The sequence below is a fragment of the Sus scrofa genome, chromosome 6 (assembly GCF_000003025.6).
Source record: "Sus scrofa isolate TJ Tabasco breed Duroc chromosome 6, Sscrofa11.1, whole genome shotgun sequence".
NCBI classification, from domain to species: Eukaryota; Metazoa; Chordata; class Mammalia; order Artiodactyla; family Suidae; genus Sus; species Sus scrofa.
This window is the reverse complement of record NC_010448.4, coordinates 36,127,556-36,152,126: the sequence shown is the minus strand read 5'-3', so window position 1 is coordinate 36,152,126 and position 24,571 is coordinate 36,127,556. Positions and strand designations below refer to the sequence as shown.

At 41.2% G+C, this 24,571-nt stretch overlaps 1 protein-coding gene and 1 long non-coding RNA gene across 2 annotated transcripts in view; both read right to left on the bottom strand.

Annotated features, from left to right (window-relative positions):
* N4BP1 (NEDD4 binding protein 1) overlaps positions 1 to 24,571 on the bottom strand; it is a 55,777-nt gene that overhangs the window by 25,839 nt on the left and 5,367 nt on the right. The window lies entirely within an intron of this gene.
* On the bottom strand, positions 7,755 to 9,472 carry LOC106510502. The gene is made up of 2 exons (XR_001309041.2): positions 8,828 to 9,472; positions 7,755 to 8,633 (listed from the first exon to the last, which is right to left on the bottom strand). It is a non-coding gene; the product is annotated as an uncharacterized LOC106510502 (long non-coding RNA).

The following is a 24,571-nucleotide window of genomic DNA, read 5'->3' as shown; positions in this document are numbered from 1 at the left end:
GGTTCATGAGAAGCTGCAAAGATAACACATAAAGGTTCTGTGTACTTTACCCAGTTTCCTCCAACCATTACAGCATACATTATTATAGTACAAAATCAAAACCAGGACACTGACATGGATGCAGTGGGTGTATGCAGTTCTATGCCATTTTATCACATGTGTAGATTCATGAAAACACAACTTCAATCAAGATACAGAATTAGGGGAGTTCCTGTCGTAGCTCAGTGGAAACAAATTTGACTAGTGTCCATAGGATGTAGGTTCGATCCCTGGCCTCACTCAGTGGGTTAAGGATCCAGCATTGCCATGAGGTACAGTGTAGGCCTGCAGCTGCAGCTCCAATTCAACCCCAAGCCTGGGAACTTCCATACGCCACAAGTGTGGCCCTAAAAAGACAGGGAAAAAAAAAAAAAAAAAAAAAGGATACAAAATTATTCTATCACCACAAAGATTTCCTTCATGCTACCCTTTCATAGTCACATATTTAGTCCACTTCCATGCCTACCATTGGCAATCACAAGGCTGTTTTTGTCTTTATAATTTTGTGACGTCAAAAATGTTACATAACCAGAATTATGCGGTATGAGCCCCTTTTTTTGGCACTGTATATTTTTTTTTCCTTTTGGAGGCATACCTGCAGCATGTGGAAGTTCCCAGGCTAGGGGATGAACTGGTGTGGCATGCCAGCCAATGCCACAGCCTTAGCAACGCCATATCCAAGCCATGTCTGTGACCTACACTGCACCTTGTGGCAACGCCAGATCCTTAACCCAGAGAGCGGGGCCAGGGATCAAACCTGCATCCTCATTCATACTAGTTGGGTTCTTAACGTGCTGAGCCACAACAGGAACTCTTAGTAGGTGACTTCCGAGAAAGGCTTCACTCAACATAATGCTTTAAAATCCAAGTTGTTGGAGTTCCCTTCGTGGCTCAGTGGTTAACGAATCCGACTAGGAACCACAAGGTTTCGGGTTCCGATCCCTGGTCTTGCTCAGTGGGTGAAGGATCTGGTGTTGGCGTGAGCTGTGGTGTAGGTTGCAGATGCGGCTCGGATCCCGCGTTGCTGTGGCTCTGGTGTAGGCCGGCGGCTACAGCTCTGATTAGACCCCTAGCCTGGGAACCTCCATATGCCGCGGGAGCGGCCCAAGAAATGGCAAAAAAAAAAAAAATCCAAGTTGTTGCATGTTATTGGTAGTTCATTCCTTGTTACCACTGAGTACTATTCCACAATATGGATGAACTACAGCACTTTTTTTTGTTGTTTTTTTGTCTTTTGCCTTTTGTCTTTTTTAGGGCCACACCTGCGGCACATGGAGGTTCCCAGGCTAGGGGTCGAATCAGAGCTGTTGCCGCTGGCCAAGCCAGATCCAAGCTGTGCCTGCGACTTACACCACAGCTCACCGCAACGCCGGATCCTTAACCCACTGGGCGAGGCCAGGGATCGAACCCACAACCTCATGGTTCCTAGTTGGATTTATTTCCGCTGTGCCACAATAGGAACTCCCTGAGCTACATACAGTTTTTTAATCACTTGTCTACTGAGGGACATTTTGGTTGCTTCTGTTTGGAGCTATTACAGATGAAGCTGCCATGGGTAATCACACACAGGTTTTTATATGGATTTGCGTTTTCATTTCTCTGAGGTAACTGCCCAGGAGTGCAACTGCTGGGTTACCAGATTTAGTTTTTCAAGGAACTACTAAACTATTCTGAATGGCTATATCATTTTACATTCCCACGAGCATGTGTGAAAGATCCAGTTTCTCTTCATTCTTGCCAGCCTTTGGTATTGCCATTGGTATTGCCACTAGTTTTTTTTTTTTGTTGTTGTTGTTTTGTTTTGTTTTTTGTCTTTTGCTATTTCTTGGGCCTCTCCCACGGCATATGGAGGTTCCCAGGCTAGGGGTCCAATCGGAGCTGTAGCCCCCGGCCTATGCCAGAGTCACAGCAACGCGGGATCCGAGCCGCGTCTGCAACCTACACCACAGCTCACGGCAACGCCGGATCGTTAACCCACTGAGCAAGGGCAGGGACCGAACCCGCAACCTCATGGTTCCTAGTCGGATTCGTTAACCACTGTGCCATGACGGGAACTCCTGTTTGCTCAATTTTGAAGTCCATTTTCTAAATGGACTGTGGTTTTACTATTGAATTCTGGGAGTTTTTTTTAATGTATTCTAGACATGAATCCTTCGTTAGAGAAGTAGCTTGTAAATATATTCTCCTAGTCTATCTATACTTCGTCTTTTAATCCTCCTAACAGAGTCTTGTGACAGGATTTATTTATTTATTTATTTATTTTGCTTTCTAGGCCCATACCTGCGGCATATGGAGGTTCCCAGGCTAGGGGTCGAATCAGAGATACAGCTGCCAGCCTACACCACAGCCACAGTAATTTGGGATCCGAGCCACGTCTGTGACCTACACCACAGCTCACAGCAATGCTGGATTCTTCACTGAGCAAAGCCAGGGATCGAACCCACAACCTCTCTAATGGCAAGCACTGTTGGTTCCTAGTCAGATTCGTTTCCCACTGAGCCACAACAGGAAATCTGGAATGTTTTTTTTTTCCTTCAACAAGCCTTATGCTCCAAGGATTTCTCCTATGTTATCATCTAAATGTTTTACTTATAAATCTATAATCCATTTTGAGCTGATGTTTGTATCAAATGCGAGTTTAGGCCAAGGTTCCTGTTTTTGCTTGTGGGAATCTAATTCCTCTAGCAACATTTCCTGAAAAGACTACTTTTTCTCTTTCAGCTGCTTTTGTGTGTTTGTCAAAAATCAGTTGGTCATGTTTGTGTGGGGCTATTTCTGGGTTCCTTGTTCTGGTCCACTGATTAATGAATTTATCCCTTCACCAATACTACACAGTCTTGACCACTGTAATTGCATAATGTCATGAAATTGGAATAGTGACTGCTCCCACTTTATTTTTCTTTTTAAAACTGTTTTCGGCTGTTTTAGTTCCTTTGCTTTTCCATGTAAGTTTTTAGAATAATCTTACTTAGCAGTTATATTAACTTGCACACTGATCTGAGAATAAATGACATCTTTGATGCACGAACATCATATGTCTCTCCATTTCTCTAGATCTTTACTTTCATCACTACTGCATAGTTTTGAGCATACAGGTCCCATATATGTTTTGTAAGGTTTATACCCAAGTGTTTCATTTTTTTGAGCAACTGAACATGGCACTGCATTTTCATTTTGGTTTCTGTGTGTTCATTGCTAATAAACGAAACACGGCTGATTTCTGTATATGACTGATATATATCCTCTGACCCTGATGAACCTATTTCTAATTCCAGAATTTTTTTCTTCTAGATTCCCTGGGATTGTTTATGCAGACAATTACATCATTTACACTTTTTTCTTATCTATATGCCTTTTATTTTCTTGCCTTATTGCACTAGTTAGAACTTCCATACTGTGCTAAAGAGCAGTGGTTGAAAGCTGACAAAAGTCTTTCACTATTAAGTTAGATTTTTATAGATGTTCTTTATCAGGTTAAGGACATTATACCATATTCCTACTTCTCTAGGAGGATGAACATGAAACAAAGGTGTTGAAACTTGTTAAATGCTTTACTAAATCTACTGATATGATCATGTCAAAATTTTACTTCTTCAGCCCGTTAGTATGATAGGTCACATTAACTGATTTTTCAATACTGAACCAGGCTTGTAGCCCTGGAATAATCACCACTTGGCCATGATGTAGAATTCTTTTATATATCGATAGATTCTATTTGCCATATTTTGTTAAGAATTTTTGGATCGATAAGTCATGAGGGACTCTGGTCTGTAGTTTTTCTTTTTGTCTGCCTTTGTCTGGTTTCAGCATCGGGAAAACACTGATTACAAATGAATAAAGGAGTGTTTACTCCCCTTGTATTTTCTAGAAGAGACCGGGTAGAACTAGTGTTAATTCTTTCAAAAAAACATTTCATAGACTTCCCTAGTGAAACAACCTGGGCCCAGTGATTTCTTTTATGAGAATTTTAAAGTTATTAATTCAATTTCCCTAATAGCTATAAGCCTATTTGAATTATCTATTTCATGTTGGGGAAGTTATGGTAGTTTGCCCTTTTTAAGGAATTGGCTGATGTCACCTAAGTTATCAAATTTATGTGCATAAAGTTGTAGGATTTCCTTATCTTTTTTTTTTTTTTGTCTTTTGTCTTTTTTGTTGTTGTTGTTGTTGTTGTTGTTGCTGTTATTGTTGCTATTTCTTGGGCCGCTCCCGTGGCATATGGAGGTTCCCAGGCTAGGGGCTGAATTGGAGCTGTAGCCACTGGCCTACGCCAGAGCCACAGCAACTCGGGATCCGAGCCGCGTCTGCAACCTACACCACAGCTCACGGCAACGCCGGATCCTTAACCCACTGAGTGAGGCCAGGGATGGAACCCGCAACCTCATGGTTCCTAGTCGGATTCGTCAACCACTGCGCCACGACGGGAACTCCTCCTTATCTTTTTGATGTCTGGCAGATCTGTAGTTGATATTCTGATATTACTAATTTATGTTTTCTTCAGTTTTGCTGAAGTTTGTCAATTTCATTGATGTCTTTTTTAAAAAGAAATTTTATTACAGGTGATTTACAATGTCATTGATTTCTTTTTTCCCCACACAAGCTTGTTTCAATGAGTTTCTCTATTATTTCTACATTTTCAGCCTCACTGATCTCTGCTCTTTATTTCCTTCCTTTAGTTTACTTTGGGTTTATTTTACTCTATTCTTTTTTTAAGTTCCTAGAGGTGAACTAGGTGATTTGAGATTTTTCTTTTCTAGTGCATTATGTATTATAAATTTATTTGCTTTAGCTACATCTCACAAATTTTGATACGTAGTATTTTTATTTTCCTTCAGTTCAACGTATTTTGGTGGGGGGTGGGGGCATGACTGCAGCATATCTAAGTTCCCAAGCCAGGGACTGAACCCACGCCACAGCAGCAACCCAAGCCACTGCAGTGACAACACCAGATTCTTAACCCACTACACCGCAAGAGAATTCCCAGTTCAGTGTATTTTCTAAAATTTCTCTTCAAATTATCAATATTCGGAAGCACGTTGCTGAGTTTCCAAGTATTTGGAGAATTTCTTGTTCTCTTTCTGCTACTGATTTCTAGTTTGATTCCTCTGTAGTCAAAGAACACACTCTAAGATTTCAGTTCTTTCAAATTTGTTGAGACTTGTTTTAGGCCTGGGTTACAGTCTATCTTGATATATATTCTGTGGGTACTTCAAAAGAATGTGTATTCTGTTGTTGCTGGGCAGAGTGTTCTATAAACATCAATGAGACCCTGGCTGGTGTTGAGTTTTCCTATATCCTTGCTGATTTCCTGTCAAATGGGTCTATCAAATTTTGTTTGTTTGTTTGTTTTTTGGTGTTTTTTTTGCCATTTTCCTGGGCCACTCCTGCACGGCATATGGCGGTTCCCAGGCTAGGGGTCTAATCAGAGCTGTAGCGGTCCTACACCAGAGCCACAGAAACACGGGGTCCGAGCCGCGTCTGCAACCTACACGGCAATGCCAGATCCTCAACCTGCTGAGCAAGGCCAGGGACCGAACCTGCAACCTCGTGGTTCCTAGTCGGATTCGTTAACCACTGAGCCACGATGGGAACTCCCTATCAATTGTTGAGAGATACATGTTGAAGTCTCCAAATACAACTGTGGATGTGTCAATTTCTCCTTTCAGTTCTGCCAGCTTTTGTTTCATCTATTTTGCAGCTCTACTCTTAGAGATATACACATTTAGCATTGCTACGTCTTCACGGGGAACTGAACCTCTCTTCCCTCTGAAGGCCATTTTGTCTGAGAGTAATAGCACCACTCATTTTCTTCTGATTAATTGCCTAGTATGTTTCCCCTCCTTTAATTTTAACTTGCCTATTTCACTGTATTTGAAATAAATTCCGTGAAGATGCCATACAATTTGGTTGTTTTTTAAATCCATTCTGACAATCTTTTAAATTAGTGTGTTTAAACTATTTAATTTTAATGAAATTACTGATAAGTCCGGATTTAAGTCTACCACTAGTTTTTTTTCATTTCTGCCTGTTCACTATTTTTAATTCCTTTTTTCCCCATCTGGCCTTCTTGTGCATTATCTAAACATTTTTACTATTACAATTTAATTATTTATTGCAGATGTTCCAACTGTGGCTCAGCGATAACGAGTCCAACTAGTATCTGTGAAGATGCAGGTTTGATCCCTGGCCTTGCTCAGTGGGTTAAGGATCTGGCATTGCCGTGAGCTGTGGTATAGGAGGCAGATGCAGCTTGGATCCTGTGTTGCTATGACTGTGGTGTATATGTAGGCCAGCAGCTACAGCTTTGATTCGCCCCCTAGCCTGGGAACTTGCATATGCTGAAGGTATGGCCCAAAAAAGGCCAAAAAAAAAAAAATTACTTATTGCATTTTTACTGTTATCTATATAGTTTTTAAAGTAGTCATGGTATCAATTACAATATACATACTCAATTTTCACAGTCTGCTTAAAGTCAATATTCTTTCATTTCAAGAGGAATGTCTAAAACTTACCACTTATACTATTTCCGTATGTTGTTTATTTTCTATATCTTATGATGTTCTGACATCTTAGGAGGTCCTCTGGATCTAGGGAGAGACTTATGCTCCCAGGGCTAGCTAACTCCTAGGAGTTGTAGACAGCTAGCTTAGAGCATGCAGATTACCTGATGAAATGCTGTGCCCTCACCCATCTCCTTATCGAATTCACATACCAAGCCCTGTGTCAAGCCAGGGTCCAGTGCCAAAACTATGCCCCAACGGCTGCAGCAATCACCCAAACTAGCCAATTCTAAACTGTTTATCCTACCCCTGCCCTCTATGCCATTCCTATTGCTCCTGCTTTTGCCTCCTGCCAAAAATCTGATGGCCCTGCAAGATGAGGCACTTATTTTTCTCTTGGGAATGTAAGCAATCAAAATCTTCTTTAATGGCATTGACTTCTCCGTGCCGTATCCCTCAGTCACCTCCATAACTTAAACTCCTGTGGGCATAAATTCTACCACCACCACCACATAGGTTCCTTTACCCTTGGTCTCCACCCTCCTTGCTCTCTCCCTTGTATGTTACAGCAGCTACCTCATAAATCACATGCATGTACATATGAAATCCTATCAGACAAGGTCACATTTTACTTTCAACCATTACCTCACTTTAAAGAACTCAAGAGGAGACAGATCTATTAAATTTACCCAGATAAAGTATATCATTTCTGTCTGAAGAACTTCCTTTAGCAATTCTTTTGCAGCAAGCTACCAGCAATGATTTTTCTTTAGTTTTTTTCTTCAACCAAAATGCTTTATCATGCTTTATTTCACTTTCATTCTCAAAGGCTAATTTCACTGGACAGAGTTCTTGGTTAATAGTTCTTCTCTTTCACCATGTAACATAATATTGGGTCACTTTCTGACTTCCATGGTTTCTGATGAGAAATCTGCACTTATTCTAGTTGTTCCCTAAGCTGCTTTTCTCTTGATGCTTTCATGGTTTTTAATGTGTCTTGTTTTTAGCAGTGCGGTTACTAAATGTTTGGGTGCAGAATTCTTTGAGTATGATTGTGTTCACAGTTTCTTGAATCATTATGTTCACATCTGCCAAATTTCGGAAGTCTGCCACTACTATTTTTCCAAATATTTTTTTAGCACCACTTTCTCCTCTACTCCTCTTGTTCAGATGGGATAACTTCCACTGTTCTATCTTCAAGCTCACTGACTCCTCTGTCATCCTCATTTTAAAATCAAGTTCATCCACTGAGGTATTACTTAGGTTACTATAGTTCCATTCTAACTTTTCCATCTGATTCTTTTTTGTATCTTCTATTTCTTTGCTGAAACTATTTTTCTAGTAATTTTAAGAGTACCTGTGATTCCCTGTTGGAGCACTTCCTAAATACATGTTTTACATTCTTTGTTAGGTAACTACAACATCTGTGTCATCTTGGCACTGATGTCCGCTGTCTTTTCTCATGAGAGATATTTTCCTCGTTCTTCAAATGCCAAGTAATTTTGTATCGTATTCGTTTTGAATACTATGAATTCTAGGCCTTGTTTAAATCCATGATGAACGTCGACAATTCTGTTCTAGCAGATAACTGACCTAGTTAGATTCAGGCTGCAATCTGTACCTTGTCCTCTGTGAGCTGTGGTTCCAATATTAGTTGTTTTTAAAGCCTTTGCAGTGTTATATGCACCTGTCCCACATGTGTGCTCCCCAGTGGCCAATCTGGGACCTGGATGGTGATTGTTCTATCCAAAAGTCTTTGCTGAGCTGTTGAGGAGTAGATCTATGCATGTCTGTAGCTTAGGAATCAGCCTAGGGGATAATAAACAGCTTTTACGGAGTCATTTTCCTGAGCTCCTCCCTCTCTGCCATCTTCCTAGTGCTTTCGGGTTCCTGGGGCTCTTCTTTTCAGTCTTCCAGTCAGAAACCTGGGGCTCTGGTTATCCTACTTTGCCCGGCACTTCTGCAACTGTACCTGGGTCCACCCAGAGGACAGAGAGGGAGAAAAAACGAGATAGGCCTCATCCTCTTGGGACCACAACTCCACCAAACACAGACGAAGGTTCTCCCTCAGAATCCTGGCTCCTGCAAGTTCCACTGTGCATTGGAATGAGGAAAAACAAAAAACACAATTTCGCACTCTATTGGATACTCCGTTTTCTGCCCCCTAAATTACAACTAGAGGGCTTCCCCTGGTGCTCACTGTGCCCCTAGTGACCACTTCCACCTCCAGGTTAAGCTGGATTAAGTTCAGCCTGAGGGAGAATGCGGTGGGGGGATAATAAACTCACCACTCGTTTGGTGGTCCTTTGAATACTGGTCTTCTTTCCCAATTTATCTGCTACTGCTTCCTTTTCAGAGTGCTCAAATAGGTTCCCTGTTGCCTGCTAATACTTACGTGGTGCTGCCTACTTAGCATAAGTAAATGTCTGGCTGAATTCCCATGAGTCAAATACTGCTGAGACTACTATGCAGCCACTGGATAAGAAAAAGTTGATTACAGCCACTCAGTGGAATGCCAGCAACAATGAGCCAACCTGGAGAGAAGAGGTTTCTTCTCTAGAAAAAGGGCTTCCAAAACAATATCCTCTCAAATAAGGGCTAATTCTCTAATTGGTCCAAGGTAAAGCCCATCTATCAACAGATCCTGTCCAGATACAGAGCTTCCACCTGGCTTTGGAGATTTAATATGAAACATTAAAAAAAAAAAAATCCATTGCAGAAGAAAGTCTGACAAATATGAAGAAAAACAAACCAACAAAGAAGAACACAAAAAAGGAGGAAAGTTGGCAATGCAGGGTAAAAAGGAAAACTTCAACAAAATTTTAGTGCTTTCACAGATACAAGATAATAATGAATTTATAAAATAGGAATTAAAATGCTAAAAAAGAAAATAATCAGAATAAAAGTAGTAGCAAATTGGAGTTCCCACTGTGGCGAAGCGGAAACAAATCTGACTAGGAACCATGAGGTTGTGGGTTCGATCCCTGGCCTTGCTTAGTGGGTTAAGGATCTGGAGTTGCTGTGAGCTGTGGTGTAGGTTGCAGATGTGGTTCGGATCTGGCGCGGCTGTGGCTGTGGTGTAGGCCGGCAGCTGTAGCTCCAATTTGCCCCCTAGCCTGGGAACTTCCATATGCTACAGGTGTGGCCCCAAAAAAGAAAATAAAAAAAAAGAAAGAAAAAAAATTTAAGAACACAATAGTCAAAATGAGTCAATAGAGGAGTTGCCATCGTGGTTCAGCTGTAAGGAACATGACCAGTATCCATGAGGACATGGGTTCAATTCCTGGCCTCACTGAGTGGAATGAGGATCTGGCGTTGAGGTGAGCTGTGATGTGGGTCACAGACACAGCTCAGATTTGGTGGATCTGGTGTTGCTGTGGCTGTGCTATTGGTTGGTAGCTATAGCTCCAATTCGGCCCCTGGCCTGGGAATTTCCACGTGCTGTGGGTATGACCCTAAACCAGTGGGTATGACCCTAAACCAAAAAAAAAAAAGAGTCAATGACAAAGTGGAAGAAATCTCTGCAAAGGTATCAGAAAAAGAAAGAAATGAGAGAAGAGAAACTTAAGGGTCCACCTAGGATTTCCCAAATCCAAATAACTGACATTCCAAAAAGACAGAATGCCACAAAGAAATACCACAAATCATTTCCTGGAACTAAAATACATAGTGAAAAAATTACATCAGTCTTGTTTGGGGACCAGTGCACACAGATCTCATCTTGAAAGGGTCCATTGAATACCCATGATTACTTTTTAAAAATCCTGGGTGCAAAGAGGCAAAGGGGCACACATAAAATGATGACAATCAGAATGTCAAATTCTCAACAGCAGCTCTGGATAATCAGGGTCAAAAGGGTAGCGATGTTTTCAAAATTGGAAGGGAAAATAATTCTCAACTTATAATTCTATACTGTCCACATTATATACCAAATATAAGGCAGAACAAGACATTTCTAGCAAGCTAAAGGCTGAGAAAAGTACTCCCATGGAGTCTTTTCTTTAGGATGAAGGCCACCAAAAATATGGGAGATGAAGTAATTAATAAATTCCACCAAGAGCAGCAAATAGCAGTCCAAAGATTATAGCTGTGCAGTCGATAAGCTGAGCAACCAGCTGATTGGAGGAGGGAAGAGGGCTCCAGAGGTGTTTTCCCAGAAAAGGAGGCTCAAAGAATAGTGGATACAAAGGAATGTTTGTTTAAAAACACAACCACAAAGCATTAGGGATGTGTTTAAAGCAAATTTCATAAGTAGATGAGAAAAGGGCAGATAAAAATTCCAGGAAAAATTAAAAGCTTGGGAGTTTCTGCTGTGGCTCGGCAGAAACGAATCTGACTAGGAACCATGAGGTTGAGGGTTCAATCCCTGGCCTTGTTCATTGCGTTAAGGATCTGGCATTGCCTGTGAGCTGTGGTGTAGGTGGAAAATGCGGCTCAGATCTGACATTGTTGTAGCTGTAGCTGTGGCTGTGGTGTAGGCCAGCAGCTATAGCTCTGATTCACCCCCTAGCCTGAAAACCTCCATATGCCACAGGTGCAGCCCTAAAAAGAAAAAAAGAAAAAGAAAAAATTAAAAGCTGTACCAGAAAGAGAACATAATGTAATACAGCACTTGGCCTTGCAATGAGTAGTATTTATATGCCATGATTATAGAAACCTTATCTCTTGCTTTACCTAAAAACGAAAACAAAACTATATTGGTATCTTAGTCTGTTCCGGCTGCTATAACAAAACACCACAGACTGAATGGCCTATAAACAAGAGAAATTTATTTCTCTCAGTTCTGGAGGCTGGAAGTCCAAGATCATGGCCGGTCGTGTGAGGACCCTCTTCCAGGCTGCAGACTTCCTGCTGTCTCCTCACTTGCTGCAAGGGGCAATGGCGCTCTCTCAGGCCTCCTTCTAAGGGTATTCATCTCCTTCCTGGGAGTTCTGTCCTTATGACCCAATCACCTCCCCCAAGGCCTCATTCTTATATAATCACATTGGATAGTAGGATTTCAACATAATGAATTTTGAGGAGACACAAATATTCAGATCATAGCAACTGAAAAAATGGGGGTAGATTTTGCCTTGTTATTTATCTTAAAGGAAGTGAATAATGCCTAACACTGATAAGAAACAGCAGTATATCATTTATAATTATTTAGGTAAACCCCAGAACAAACAGCTAAAAACAATAAAAAGGGGCTGCCTCTAGGAAGCTGGGGCAGGGCAGGGTAGAAGCAAGAGACTACTGTTTTTTTAACCATAAAAACTCTCAATACTACCTGATTTGTTTTAACCATATGCATATATTATTTTATTACACTCTCTCCTTCCTAAGTTTAATGAATTTAAAAAGCGATGCGTAACATGCTGTGATGTTGTGTAACAAGATTACAGAGGGCCTCCCACAGGGGAGTTCCTGGTGTATAAGCACTAGGAGGCCTGGCAGAGAAATGCCCAATACAAACAGAGCCATCTGACTTACCCCCAAACAATCAAAACTATTAAATACAAGATTAACTCGGAGTTCCTGTCCTGGCGCAGTGGTTAACGAATCCAACTAGGAATCATGAGGTTTCGGGTTCGATCCCTGCCCCTTGCTCAGTGGGTTAACGATACGGCATTGCCGTGAGCTGTGGTGCAGGTTGCAGACTCGGCTTGGATCCCGCGTTGCTGTGGCTCTGGCGTAGGCCAGTGGCTACAGCTCCAATTAGACCCCTAGCCTGGGAACCTCCATATGCTGCAGGAGTGGCCCAAGAAATGGCAAAAAGCCAAAAAGCCAAAAAAAAAAAAAAAAAAGATTAACTCCACAGATGTGAAGAAGAGCTGTGCTAAGAGCTTGGTATAGCTCTACATACACGCAACTCCTTTTTGTTTGTTTCTACGTGCCCCAAGAAGAATGACTAATTATCCTTTGAGACTCGGACTCCATTTTTACATTAATAAATTTACTTGGGGGAATTACTAAGTAGCAACAATTGATTTTTACACTCCAGGAATGAACAATAAAGTAGATAGGCATACCGTGTTATTACATTCTAAATGTCTGGCCACCAATTGTAGTGATTAAAAAGATTCTGTGGATCCAAGTAGTCATCATACACATTTATCTGTATTTGGTATCTGAACATGTGAACGTTAGTCAAAAACTGTTTCTGCCATCCTGCAGCATTCATACTGTTTTACTTGACTCAGGATTTTAAGAAAAAGGGAGGGAAGGCATACACTACACACAATAATAACTTTCCTTTCATATGGTAAAATGAATTTCTATTATTCTACTGTCTACAGACTCAGCTCTTCTTGACTTGAACATTTCACCAATCCAGAGAGAAGCTCCTGGCAACCTCTGCTATTCAGAACATAGAACAAAGCTAAAACCAGAAAGGAGAGCAGTGGCCATTCAAGAGTCTGCAGATTTGACCTGAGGAAAGGGTTCTTGGCACCATTGTTCAGCATCTACCATTTCTTATTACGGGCACACGCTTGAGGGGCTTTATCAGCTTGTCTCCCATATCACATATGGTTTGAAGCAGCGGAATGAAAGTATAAAAGGAAGAGCATACCTGCAGAGCATGCAACTGCAAGTGATAACTGACAGCACAGGTGCAAAAAGAAATTTAAGGAAGACATAATGGTTAAAAAACATAGCAACTCGAGATCAGGTATCATGAGTGTGGATCTGACAGACTCTGACAGCTGACAGGGGTCTGCACCCTGGCACGATGTAAGAGAAGATACTCAAGCTGAGCACAAATTAATGAGGAAGGAGGAACCATACATGCAAGGAAGCTTTTAATACATTTTAGACAGTTCTAGTTCTCAATGTTGGCTGCAAAATCAGGATTTCTTACAACTTAAGATACTTTTGCATAGATGATGCTGTATGTTACCTTTAAGAGAAAAGAAAGTAGGAGGATTAATATGATTTTTAGATAGGAGTCCTAGAGAATGTACATAAATTAGAAGCACCACAGAACCTTTGAAAAAACAATGTCATTAATATACAAATTATTAACAGGTCCACTTTAACCTGTTAAGATAATGTCTCTATCTGGCCACCTACGCTAATAATACCACTACAGAGTTAAAGCAACCATTTTCAGCATTTTTCCAAATGCGCTTCCAACATTTGCTTTCTGTCCCACCTTTCTCCTCAGTCTTATTTCTAAACCATCCACCAAGTTCCTCCCCAGGAGGGGTACCTTAACTGCTCTGCAGGGAACTTCCCTGCGTGCACTGAACTCTGCCCGTACTTCCGAAAAAACAGGACTCCACTCGAGACCTCAACCCCATTACATCTGCAAATCAAAACTGTCAAGCTTCCAAAGCTCTTGGCTCTCCCAAGCAATTTAATCTTTACTCTTAGCCAAATAACGTCTTCAGGTGCCCAACCTCATTTCTGTCACTTTTCTCACTTAGTAAAAGACATTATATCATCAGTGCCTGGAGGCCAACATATGTGATTTCCTCTGCCTCTCCTTTTTCATCTAAAATTCATGAATTCTTACTCCTTCCTTCTGCCTCAAAGCCATGCCCTTTTCCCAGGCCTCAATTCATCACCCCCTCTTTACCCACCCACCCCTGCCCACAAACAGGCAGGGGACTCCCTGATCCTACGGAACACTTCCTTCAGCCCTACTGCTCTAGGCACCTGCCTTTTCACCATTACACTTTTTTGAAAAAGTAGCCTCAAGCCCATTTACCTGTCAACCCTTTGAAATCCAGATTCTGCCTCCATTCAAACTGAAACCACTTTCTTTTTTTTTTTTGTCTTTTGTCTTTTTGTTGTTGTTGTTGTTGCTATTTCTTTGGGCCGGCGTATGGAAGTTCCCAAGCTAGGGGTTGAATCCGAGCTGTAGCCACCGGCCTACGCCAGAGCCACAGCAACTCGGGATCCGAGCCGCGTCTGCAACCTACACCACAGCTCACGGCAACGCCGGATCGTTAACCCACTGAGCAAGGGCAGGGATCGAACCCGCAACCTCATGGTTCCTAGTCGGATTCGTTAACCACTGCGCCACAACGGGAACTCCTGAAACCACTTTCTTGAATGACAGCTAATGCCAAACCCAAAGGCCCTCTTCTCTGTACTCTCCTTTTTGGCCTTTCTACTTACTTAGTAGGTAGCATGATACCTACTGTGAACCAACTTCTCCTTGACAAATTCTTTCCTCTCCACACTTCTGCGATAGCACTGGCTGTCCTCACGCTCTCTCTTTCTGAGGATTCCCCAGAATCCTTTGCTGCCTTTTCGTACTGTACCTTAAGTGTAGATACTCCCCAAGGTTCTGTCCTGGTCCTGTCCCTCAATTACATGCTAAGAGGCTCTTCAAGTTCCAACCATGACTTTTACTTCTCGGTTGATAACTCCCAATGTCCATCTCTAGACTGGATATTGTTTGGTTACAGACCATCCCCTGGGCATTTCTACCTATGCTATCCCACAGGGAGCTCAAACCTGACAGGTCTGAATCAGAACTCAAAGCTCTCCACCCCTCCATCTTTGGTCCAAGATCCTTTCAATGAAACAGATAGCGAGAGTCAAAGCTTTCTTTCCTTCTTCGCCATCTGCAATCCTTCACAAATGTGAACACTACAACACTGCTAACATCTTTCTGTTGCCAGTCTTGTCCCACTCCCCTCCTTGTAATAGTATCAAAGTTATGTCTGGAGTTCCCGTCGTGGCGCAGTGGTTAACGAATCCGACTAGGAACCATGAGGTTGCGGGTTCGATCCCTGCCCCTTGCTCAGTGCGTTAAGGATCCGGCGTTGCCATGAGCTGTGGTGTAGGTTGCAGACGCGGCTCGGATCCCGAGTTGCTGTGGCTCTGGCGTAGGCTGGCAGCTACAGCTCCGATTAGACCCCTAGCCTGGGAACCTCCATATGCCGCGGGAGCAGCCCAAGAAATGGCAAAAAAAAAAAAAAAAAGTTATGTCTGCAAACACACCCTTCACTTCCTGACTCAAATACTTTCCAGAGCTCCTCTCTATATAGGATTAATAATGTTCTAAGATCCTCAGAATTACATTCAAAGTCCCTGGTGGTTCAGACTTCAACATGTTTTCTTATTTTTGGAGCCCAATTTAATCTTTCCTTCAAGAATTAGCAAAAATGCGGTGGGGGAATGTTTATCTGTTTTCTACACACAGTAGTATCTTATTATTTAAACAAGAGCATTTACCATAACGTTTCTAGACTGTGTGCGTACTGACCCTGGTCACTTAACCAGGGGTGACTGCGCTTGTCCTGGGGGCATTGGCAATGTCAGGAGACAACTCTGGTTGTCACAACTGAAGGGGGCCCCCAGCAAGTTGGGGGTAGAGACCAGGGATGCTGCTAAACATCCTACAGTGCACAGTACAGCCCCCTACAACAAAGTATTAGCTGACCAAAATGTCAATGTTGAGAAATCCTGAACCAAGCAATAAATGTCTAACAAATACATGTCAAAACAGGGATTAGCAAGTTAGGGAATGCAGCTGACACCTAGCCTCGTATAAATGATGTGGGTAACATCATTCACGAGAGAGTGTGACCAAATGACAAAAAAAACCACAAAAAACAAAAAACTGTGTGTTGGGGCTATTTCATTTTAATAGTTTGCATAACATTAAGAAAAACTATCAACTTTTCTAAATAAGACTACATGTAAAAGAGTGAAATCAGAACATTCTCTAATACCACACACAAAAATAAACTCAAAGTAGATTAAAGATCTAAATGTGGCGTTCCCATCGTGGCTCAGCAGAAATGAATCTGACTAGCATCCATGAGGACACAGGTTTGATCCCTGGCCTTGCTCAGTGGGCTAAGGATCTGGCCTTGCATGAGCTGTGGTGCAGACCAGGAGCTAATGCTCCAATTCCACCCCTAGCCTAGGAACCTCCATATGCTGCAATTTCGGCCCTAAAAAGACCAAAAAAAGGATCTAAATGTAAGACCAGATACTATAAAACTCTTAAGAGGAAAACATAGGCAGAACACTTTGACATGAATCGCAGCAATATCTTTTTGTTTTCTGGGGTTTTTTTTTTGTTTGTTTGTTTGTTTGTTTGTCTTGTTTAGGGCCACACCTGCCGCATGTGGAGGTTCCCAGGCTAGGGGTCTAATTGGAGCTGTAGCCGCTGGCCTACACCACCGCCACAGTAAATGCTGGATCCAAGCTGAGTCTGCAACCTACACCACAGCTCATGGTGATGCCAGATCCCTAACCCACTGAGCAAGGCCAGGGATCGAACCTGAGTCCTCATGGGTGCTAGTCAGGTTCATTCACACCTGCACCACGATGGGAACTCCAGCAGTATCTTTTTGGATCCACCTCCTAGAGTAATGAAAATAAAAACAAAAATAAACAAGTGGGACCTAATTAAACTTAAAAGCATTTGGAGAGCAAAGGAAACCATAAACAATGAAAAGACAACCCACAGGATGGGAGAGAATATTTGCAAATGAAACAATCGAAAAGGGACTAATCTCTAAAATATACAAACAACTCATGCAGCTCAATATAAAAAAAATCAAAAATTGGACAGAAGATCTAAATAGACATTTCTCCAAAGAAGACATACAGATAGTCAAAAAACACATGAAAAGATGCTGAACATTGCTGATTATTAGAGAAATGCATAAAAAAACTATGATGAGGTATCATCTCACAATAGTCAGACTGCTATCATCAAAAAGTCTATAAACAATAGGAGTTCCCATCGTGGCTCAGTGGAAACAAATCCAACTAGGAACCATGAAGTTGAGGGTTTGATCCCTGGTCTTGCTCAGTGGGTTAAGGATCCAGTGCTGCCGTGAGCTGTGGTGTAGGCTCGGATCCCGAATTGCTGTAACTGTGGTGTAGGCTGGCAGCTGATTGGATCCCTAGCCTGGGAACCTCCATGTGCCACGGGCACGGCCCTAAAAGCAAAAAAAAAGAAAAAAAGAAAAAAAGAAAAAAAGAAAAAAAAAAAGTCTATAAACAAATGCTGGACAGGGTGTGGAGAAAAGGAGAAAAGAGAACCTTTCTACACTGTTGGTAGGAATGTAAACTGGTACAACCATTATGGAAAACAGTTTGGAGGAGCCTCAAAAAACAGAACTACTTTATGACGCAGCAATCCCACTCCTGGCCATCTATCCGAAGAAAACCAGACATCAAAAAGATACATGCACCCCAATGTTTACTGCAGCACTACTTACAACAGCCAAGCTATGGAAGTAACCTAAATGTCCATCGACAGATGAAAGAAGATGTGATACATATATATAATGGATTATTACTCAGCAATAAAGAAGAACGCAATAATGCCATTTGCAACAACGTGGATGGAACTAGAGATCATACTAAGTGAAGTAAATCAGAAAAAGACAAACAGCATATGATACCACTTATATGTGGAATCTAAAAAAATGATACAAATGTACTTATTTACAAAACAAACACTCCGACTTTGAAGACAAACTTACAGTTACGAGAGGGGGGGAGGGAGGATGGACTGGGGGTTTGAGACTGGCATGTGCACACTACTGTCAATGGGGACCTGTTATATAGCACAGGGAACTCCACCCAATATTCTGTGATAATCTATATGGGAAAAGAATCTGAAGAATGGATGTGTGTATACGTATAACTGAATCACTTCGTTGTACAGCAGATTATTATCACAACATTGTCAATCAAATATACTTCAACAAAATTTTAAAAAATGAAAAAAAATAGTTTTTGTAACATTAAGAAATACTATCAAAAACTTCGAAATACAGCAAAAGGATGGGAGTTCCCATCGTGGCACAGTGGTTAACGAATCCGACTAGGAACCATGAGGTTGCAGGTTCGATCCCTAACCTCGCTCAGTGGGTTAAGGATCCAGCATTGCCGTGAGTTGTGAGCTGTGGTGTAGGTTGCAGACACGGCTCAGATCCTGCATTGCTGTGGCTCTGGCGTAGGCCAGTGGCTACAGCTCCAATTAGACCCCTAGCCTGGAAACCTCCATATTCCATGGGAGCGGCCCTAAAGGCAAAAAGACCAAAAAAAAAAAAAAAGCAAAAGGATAGCTTCCCAATCACAATGGCTTGCCCACCCAAAGATTATTTACTTCTCTGGGAAATGTACCTTTGTCTGACACACCATTCATTATTGATTAGGGCCTGGACTATGTTGCTGCATGTTAAAATGTAGATTTCTGTCCAGCAGAGATGCCAATTATCTCTGTCTAGTAGAAAAGATACCCCAACGGTTATAACTTCACTGCTTTGTAAGATATTAGCCAATTTCACCTAATCAAGCAACTTTTTCCTACCCATTCTTCTTTTTTTTTCAGCACAGAAACTAAGATACTCAAAAGCTCTTTGAACCACTTTTACGTCCTGGCTCATTTCCTGACTGAAAGTCTTGTTTATAACTTTTTTAATAAATCTTCACTTTGGCAGTTTTGCACGGTCCATGGAGATGTCCAAGTGGGCTTACCTGCTTGGAGCTATTAAACTGAGTGGCCCAAGAAGGGCACCTCATCGGCTCTGTGAGCTCAAGTATGTGTCACTTTGACTCCCAGGGTGAATCTGAAGCAGGAAGTGAATTTTACTAGTGCTATTTCCCTGTTGTTCCTTTTCCTTCTGATTTTTCATTTTTACTTTATGGTTCTTAGCCACATGTCCCTTTCCACACTGGCTCTGGGACCAAGTGGCTACAGACCACCAGGTTGGTCTCACACATGAATCTAGTCTGCAGGAATCTGACTTTACAGTCTGACCATGTGGCCATCCGTCAGCAGATAACAGGGACCCACTTTTCATGGCATGAGAGAGTACCAGAAAATCTGGTTTTAGTCTTCTCTGTTCTTCTGTTTGTGCAAGAACATGTCTCAGGACTACTAAAAGCATAGATAGCCCTTATGAAATATGGATCAGTTTTGTGTTTTTGAATTACTTTCAACCTGTGGCTAAGATTACGGAACCAGAGTTGAAAGCTCTGCATGTTTGTGTCTATAAACAAGAAAATGCCTTTATTTCTTTATGGTGTGAATGTGAAGTGTATTCCTATCTCCAGGGGTTATTAATAAATTATATAATAAATTTCTTAAAGAACCTCTGTTGAATTGGTTTACAGAGAACAAGTTTTTACATAAATCTATATTCGTAGAACTTCTAGAAAATAGAGAAACTAAACATCCAAACTTATAATTATGTGTTAGCCTTTTAAGGACAAAACAAAAACACCCACGACACACAGAAACTGAAACTCTGAGAGCATTTGTATTTAAGAATCCAAATTCATGTAATAAAAATAATCCTTAGACAAATCTGTCTGATGTGACAATTTTTTCAATTTAAATTTTTTTTGTCTTTTTTTTTTCCTTTTTGTCTTTTTTTTTTTTTGACTTTTCTAGGGCCGCTTCCACGGCATATGGAGGTTCCCAGGCTAGCGGTTGAATTGGAGCTATGGCCACCGGCCTACGCCAGAGCCACAGCAACGCGGGATCCAAACTGTGTCTGCAACCCTCACCACAGCTCACGGCAACGCCGGATCCTTAACCCACTGAGCAAGGGCAGGGACCGAACCCGCAACCTCATGGTTCCTAGTCGGATTCGTTAACCACTATGCCACAACGGGAACTCTCCAATTTAATTATTTCATATTAGCATATACTTGATTTATGACTTGACAATTTTCATGCTAATTTAAAAACAGCTGTCCTTTCCCTGATTTTATCAATGTAGAGTACAGTGCATGAATAAAATTTTTTTCAACTTAAGATTTTTTTTATCATGAAGAGACTGATCTGAACTTCCTAAACTTTATTGGCATACTGCTCAGATAAGCTATTTTACTTATAAATAATACTTATGATTATGGAAAATAAAAATGTATACATTCAACTAAGTTGAATTCTAACAGTGATTTTTTTTTGGTATCAGAAATTTTATGTTGCTCAGTAGTTTGTCAGTTTAAGCAAAATATCCAATATCCTTAGTTAACTTTAATTCCTTGATTGGACTAACAGTAGATGGTTAATCAACTGACACTCCTTGGATACATGGATATTAATACACTAATTTCCAAGTGAGAGAGTCACCAAGTATAGTTTAATCACACACATTACACATGCTTTTTTTTAATATAACCACAATGTTACTACTGCACCCAACAAAACGAATAATTACTTAATATCATCTGATACCTGTATTAAATGTCTTTTTCCAGTTGTTATGATTTTTTCTCACCATAATTACACAACTTGCCTTGTCTAGTATGTCACATATACAGATTAGTAAGCTCTCTTTTTTGTAAGACTTTTTTCACTTGGCATAATATTTTTGAGATTCATCCACGTTACTGCATGTCTTGGTAATTTGTTTTTTGCTGTTACTATGCAGTATACCAGTCTGAATGTCTTCTATACCTAAACTATCTTTGATGTTTCACAAAAGCCCCCAAGCAATCAATCACAATGATTTGTCTTTCACCTTGTAAGGATGTTAAAACAGGTAATTCTTCCCTCTCTCTCTCCCTCTCATTCTTTCTTTTGCTTGTAGCATGCAGTGCCTTGATGTGGGATCGCAGTTCCCAGAGCAGGGACTGAAATCAGGCCGCAGTGGTCAAAGCACCAAATCCTAACCACCAGACCACCAGGGAACTCTCCTAAAATTAAATTTAGTTATTTCCTTGGGGTACAATGAAATTTTTTTAAATATCAAACACTATTAACCATATCAAATCAACAGGGAAGCTTAGTCTACTTTCACTGAGTCTTTACTTTTCATGGCAATGTAGTTACTTGCATAGGATCATTAAGAATCTGTCCTCTCTTTCACTGGGATAAAATCAGACAAATCCACTCTGCAACCAAGGCCATAATTAGAATGCCATATTTAAGAATAAATCTCATTGGGAGTTCCCGTCGTGGCGCAGTGGTTAACGAATCCGACTAGGAACCATGAGGTTTCGGGTTCGATCCCTGCCCTTGCTCAGTGGGTTAACGATCCGGCGTTGCCGTGAGCTGTGGTGTAGGTTGCAGACGCGGCTCGGATCCCGCGTTGCTGTGGCTTTGGCGTAGGCCGGTGGCTGCAGCTCCGATTCAACCCCTAGCCTGGGAACCTCCATATGCCGCGAGAGCGGCCCAAGAAATAGCAACAATAACAACAACAACAACAACAAGACAAAAGACAAAAAAAAAAAGAATAAATCTCATTGAATCAGGTATGGAAAGATTACTGTTAAAAAACAAGAACTATAGTTCATGTATGAAACCAGTGCTCAGGACACTGCTCTGGAACCTACTCTGTGGCATACATGCAGCATAAGAAGGTTCCTTCCTGGCAGGCCAGAAATTTTAGCATGTTTTGGGAATCTTGAGGAGAGAAGAATTCATCCAGATGTATAGGTACTACAGGTGATATATGTAGAGACAATTTGGGGGGGGGGGTTCATTTCCTAGTTTTAAAACAGAAGAGCCAAAGAGGCAATTAAACCAAAAACAGGGAGTTCCTATTGTGGCTCAGAGGTAATGAATGTGACTAGTGTTCATGAGGATGTGGGTTCAACCCCTGGCTCAGCTCAGTGGGTTAAGGATCTGGCATTGCGGTAAGCTTTGGTGTAGGTTGCAGATGTGGCTCAGATCTAGTGTTACTGTGGCTGTGGTGTAGGCTGGCAGCTGCAGCTCTGATTCGACCTCTAGCCTGGGAACTCCCATATGCCCAGACTGCCGCCCTAAAAGGAAAAACAAACTAAAAAAAAAACAACAAAAAAAACAAATGACAACCACTTGGCTATGAAAAGGCAGCCTAAGGTTCCTCATGACATTTCCAGGGAAGATAATTCTCTAGTCTTAGTAGTTGCTAATACCTCCTGCCATAACCTAAGTACAATCAGGCTAGTCTATATGCATACATGTGCACATGTGTAATCAGAAGTAACCCCGGCGGTTATTTATGACTACAAGGGGCACGATTAACACAAATTACAGAAACTCTGGAAGAAAAGTTGCATGCTCTCTCAGTATCATACTAGCAGTCCCAAAGAAGAATTACCTAATAGCTAAGGCAGCCTGTCCAACAGAACTTTCTGTAATGACAAATGTTTTACATCTGCATGGTCCACATGGGTATCCTACTAGCTACATCTGGCCACTGAGCACTTGAAATACACCTGAGGAAATGAATAGTTCATTTCGCTGAATTTTTCTTTTTTTTTTGTTTACTATTTTTTTTTTCCTATTCTTTTTTTCCCTTTTTCTTTTTTAGGCCCACACCCGAGGCATATGGAAGTCCCCAGGCTAGGGGTCAAATCGGAGTCATAGACTCGTCCGGGACCTGCACCACAGCCACACCAAGACCAGATCCCTGACCCACTGAGCGAGGCCAGGGATCGAACCCACATCCTCATGGATACTAGTCAGATTCATTTCTGCTGCGTCACAACGAGAACTCCTAATTTCACTGAGTTTTAATTAAACAATTATACGCAATAGTACCTATATACTGAACAGTGTAAATCTAGCTGCCGGGCTCTTTTTGTACGTCCTAAGAATAGTTTTTACCTTCTAAAGGGTTGTAAAAAGCAAAAAAAAAGAATATGAGACAGAGACGCTTTACCACTCACAAAGCCTAAAATATTTATTATATGGCCTTTTTTTTTTTTTTTTTTTCTTTTTATGGTCGCACCTGTGGCACTTGGGGCCACAGGGTGGATCAATGCACACATCTGTGACCTATGCTGCAGCTAGTGGCAACGCCAGATCCTTAACCCAATGAGTGAGGCCAGGGATAGAAGCTGCATCCTCACAGCATCTACTCAGCTTAACCTGCTGAGCCACAACAGGAACTTCATGGAATTGCATTTTAATTGGAAAAAAAAAAAAAAAGAAAAGAAAAGAAAAGAAGAAGCACTCATTTTTAAAGTTCCTATTCACAAAAGGAAAACAAAAAAATGGAAAAATGGTGGGGATTCAGTCTGAGCTGTGGTATAGGTCACAGATGAGGCTTGGATCCCATGCTGCTGTGGCTGTGGTGTAGGCCCGCAGCTGTAGCTCTAACTAGACCCCTAACCTGGGAACTTCCATGTGCAGTGGGTGTGGCCCTAAAAAGCAAAAAAAAAAAAAAAAAAAAAAAAGTTCTTTTATTAATTACTGTAAGGATTTCCTCCCTATAATTTTGTCTTTGAAATGCAAGACTGAAATGCAATAATAATAATGCATATTATGCAATTATAATAATTTAGTAAAAAGCCAACACAGAACAAGATGTCCCTGTCTTAATCAAAACCCTACAATACTAGCTGGTAAACAGGGAAGAGGAAACTACAGTCGTGAGCAATCACTTTGACCCCTATAATCAGTGTGAGAGTATCCTTTATTTCGACATTCTGGTATAACCCCACAATATTAACCAGAAAAACAGACTGAACAAACCACTGTTTCTTAAGAAGATGATTTTCACAACCATAGTGAGTTAAAAAAAAGTATCATTCTAGGAAATGCAAAAGGCCACCAACCTCTTTTCTGGTAAAACCAAAACATAAACTCTGTCACTACTCAGTATTACATCTATGAATTATTTCCTCCATGAACAAATCTACTGTTCAAGAATTCATTCATGAAACCAGGTACCAAGTTCTTCTAACAGAAAAGGTAACGAAACAATACAGGGTCCATTTTAACCTTCTGAAGTCAGTAAAGCAATAGGCCACTCCTACAGGAATTGCATTTTCTTTATCCTTATCTTTCTCCTCTCAACTCCATAAATATTCAAGCAAAAACTCAGGTAAAGGACCATCGTCAACTACTCAGAAGGCCCTCTCTGCCCTTCCTCCCAAATTAAAAGCAGACTGGATGTTGGTCTACCTTATATTTTCTCAGGGGTACTGTAATTTCAATGTGAAAGATTGATGAATCCTCCAAATCTCTCCTTCGAAGTCCTCCAGACTGATGCTCTTGCTAGGTCACTGGCTATGTCTCACGGTGGTTTTTCACTGCCGTGAGGTAAGGCCTAAAATACCACCAACTGATGGGCAGCTGCAGTTAGCAGATTGGCACCCTGAAGGTTCATGAAGAAACCATA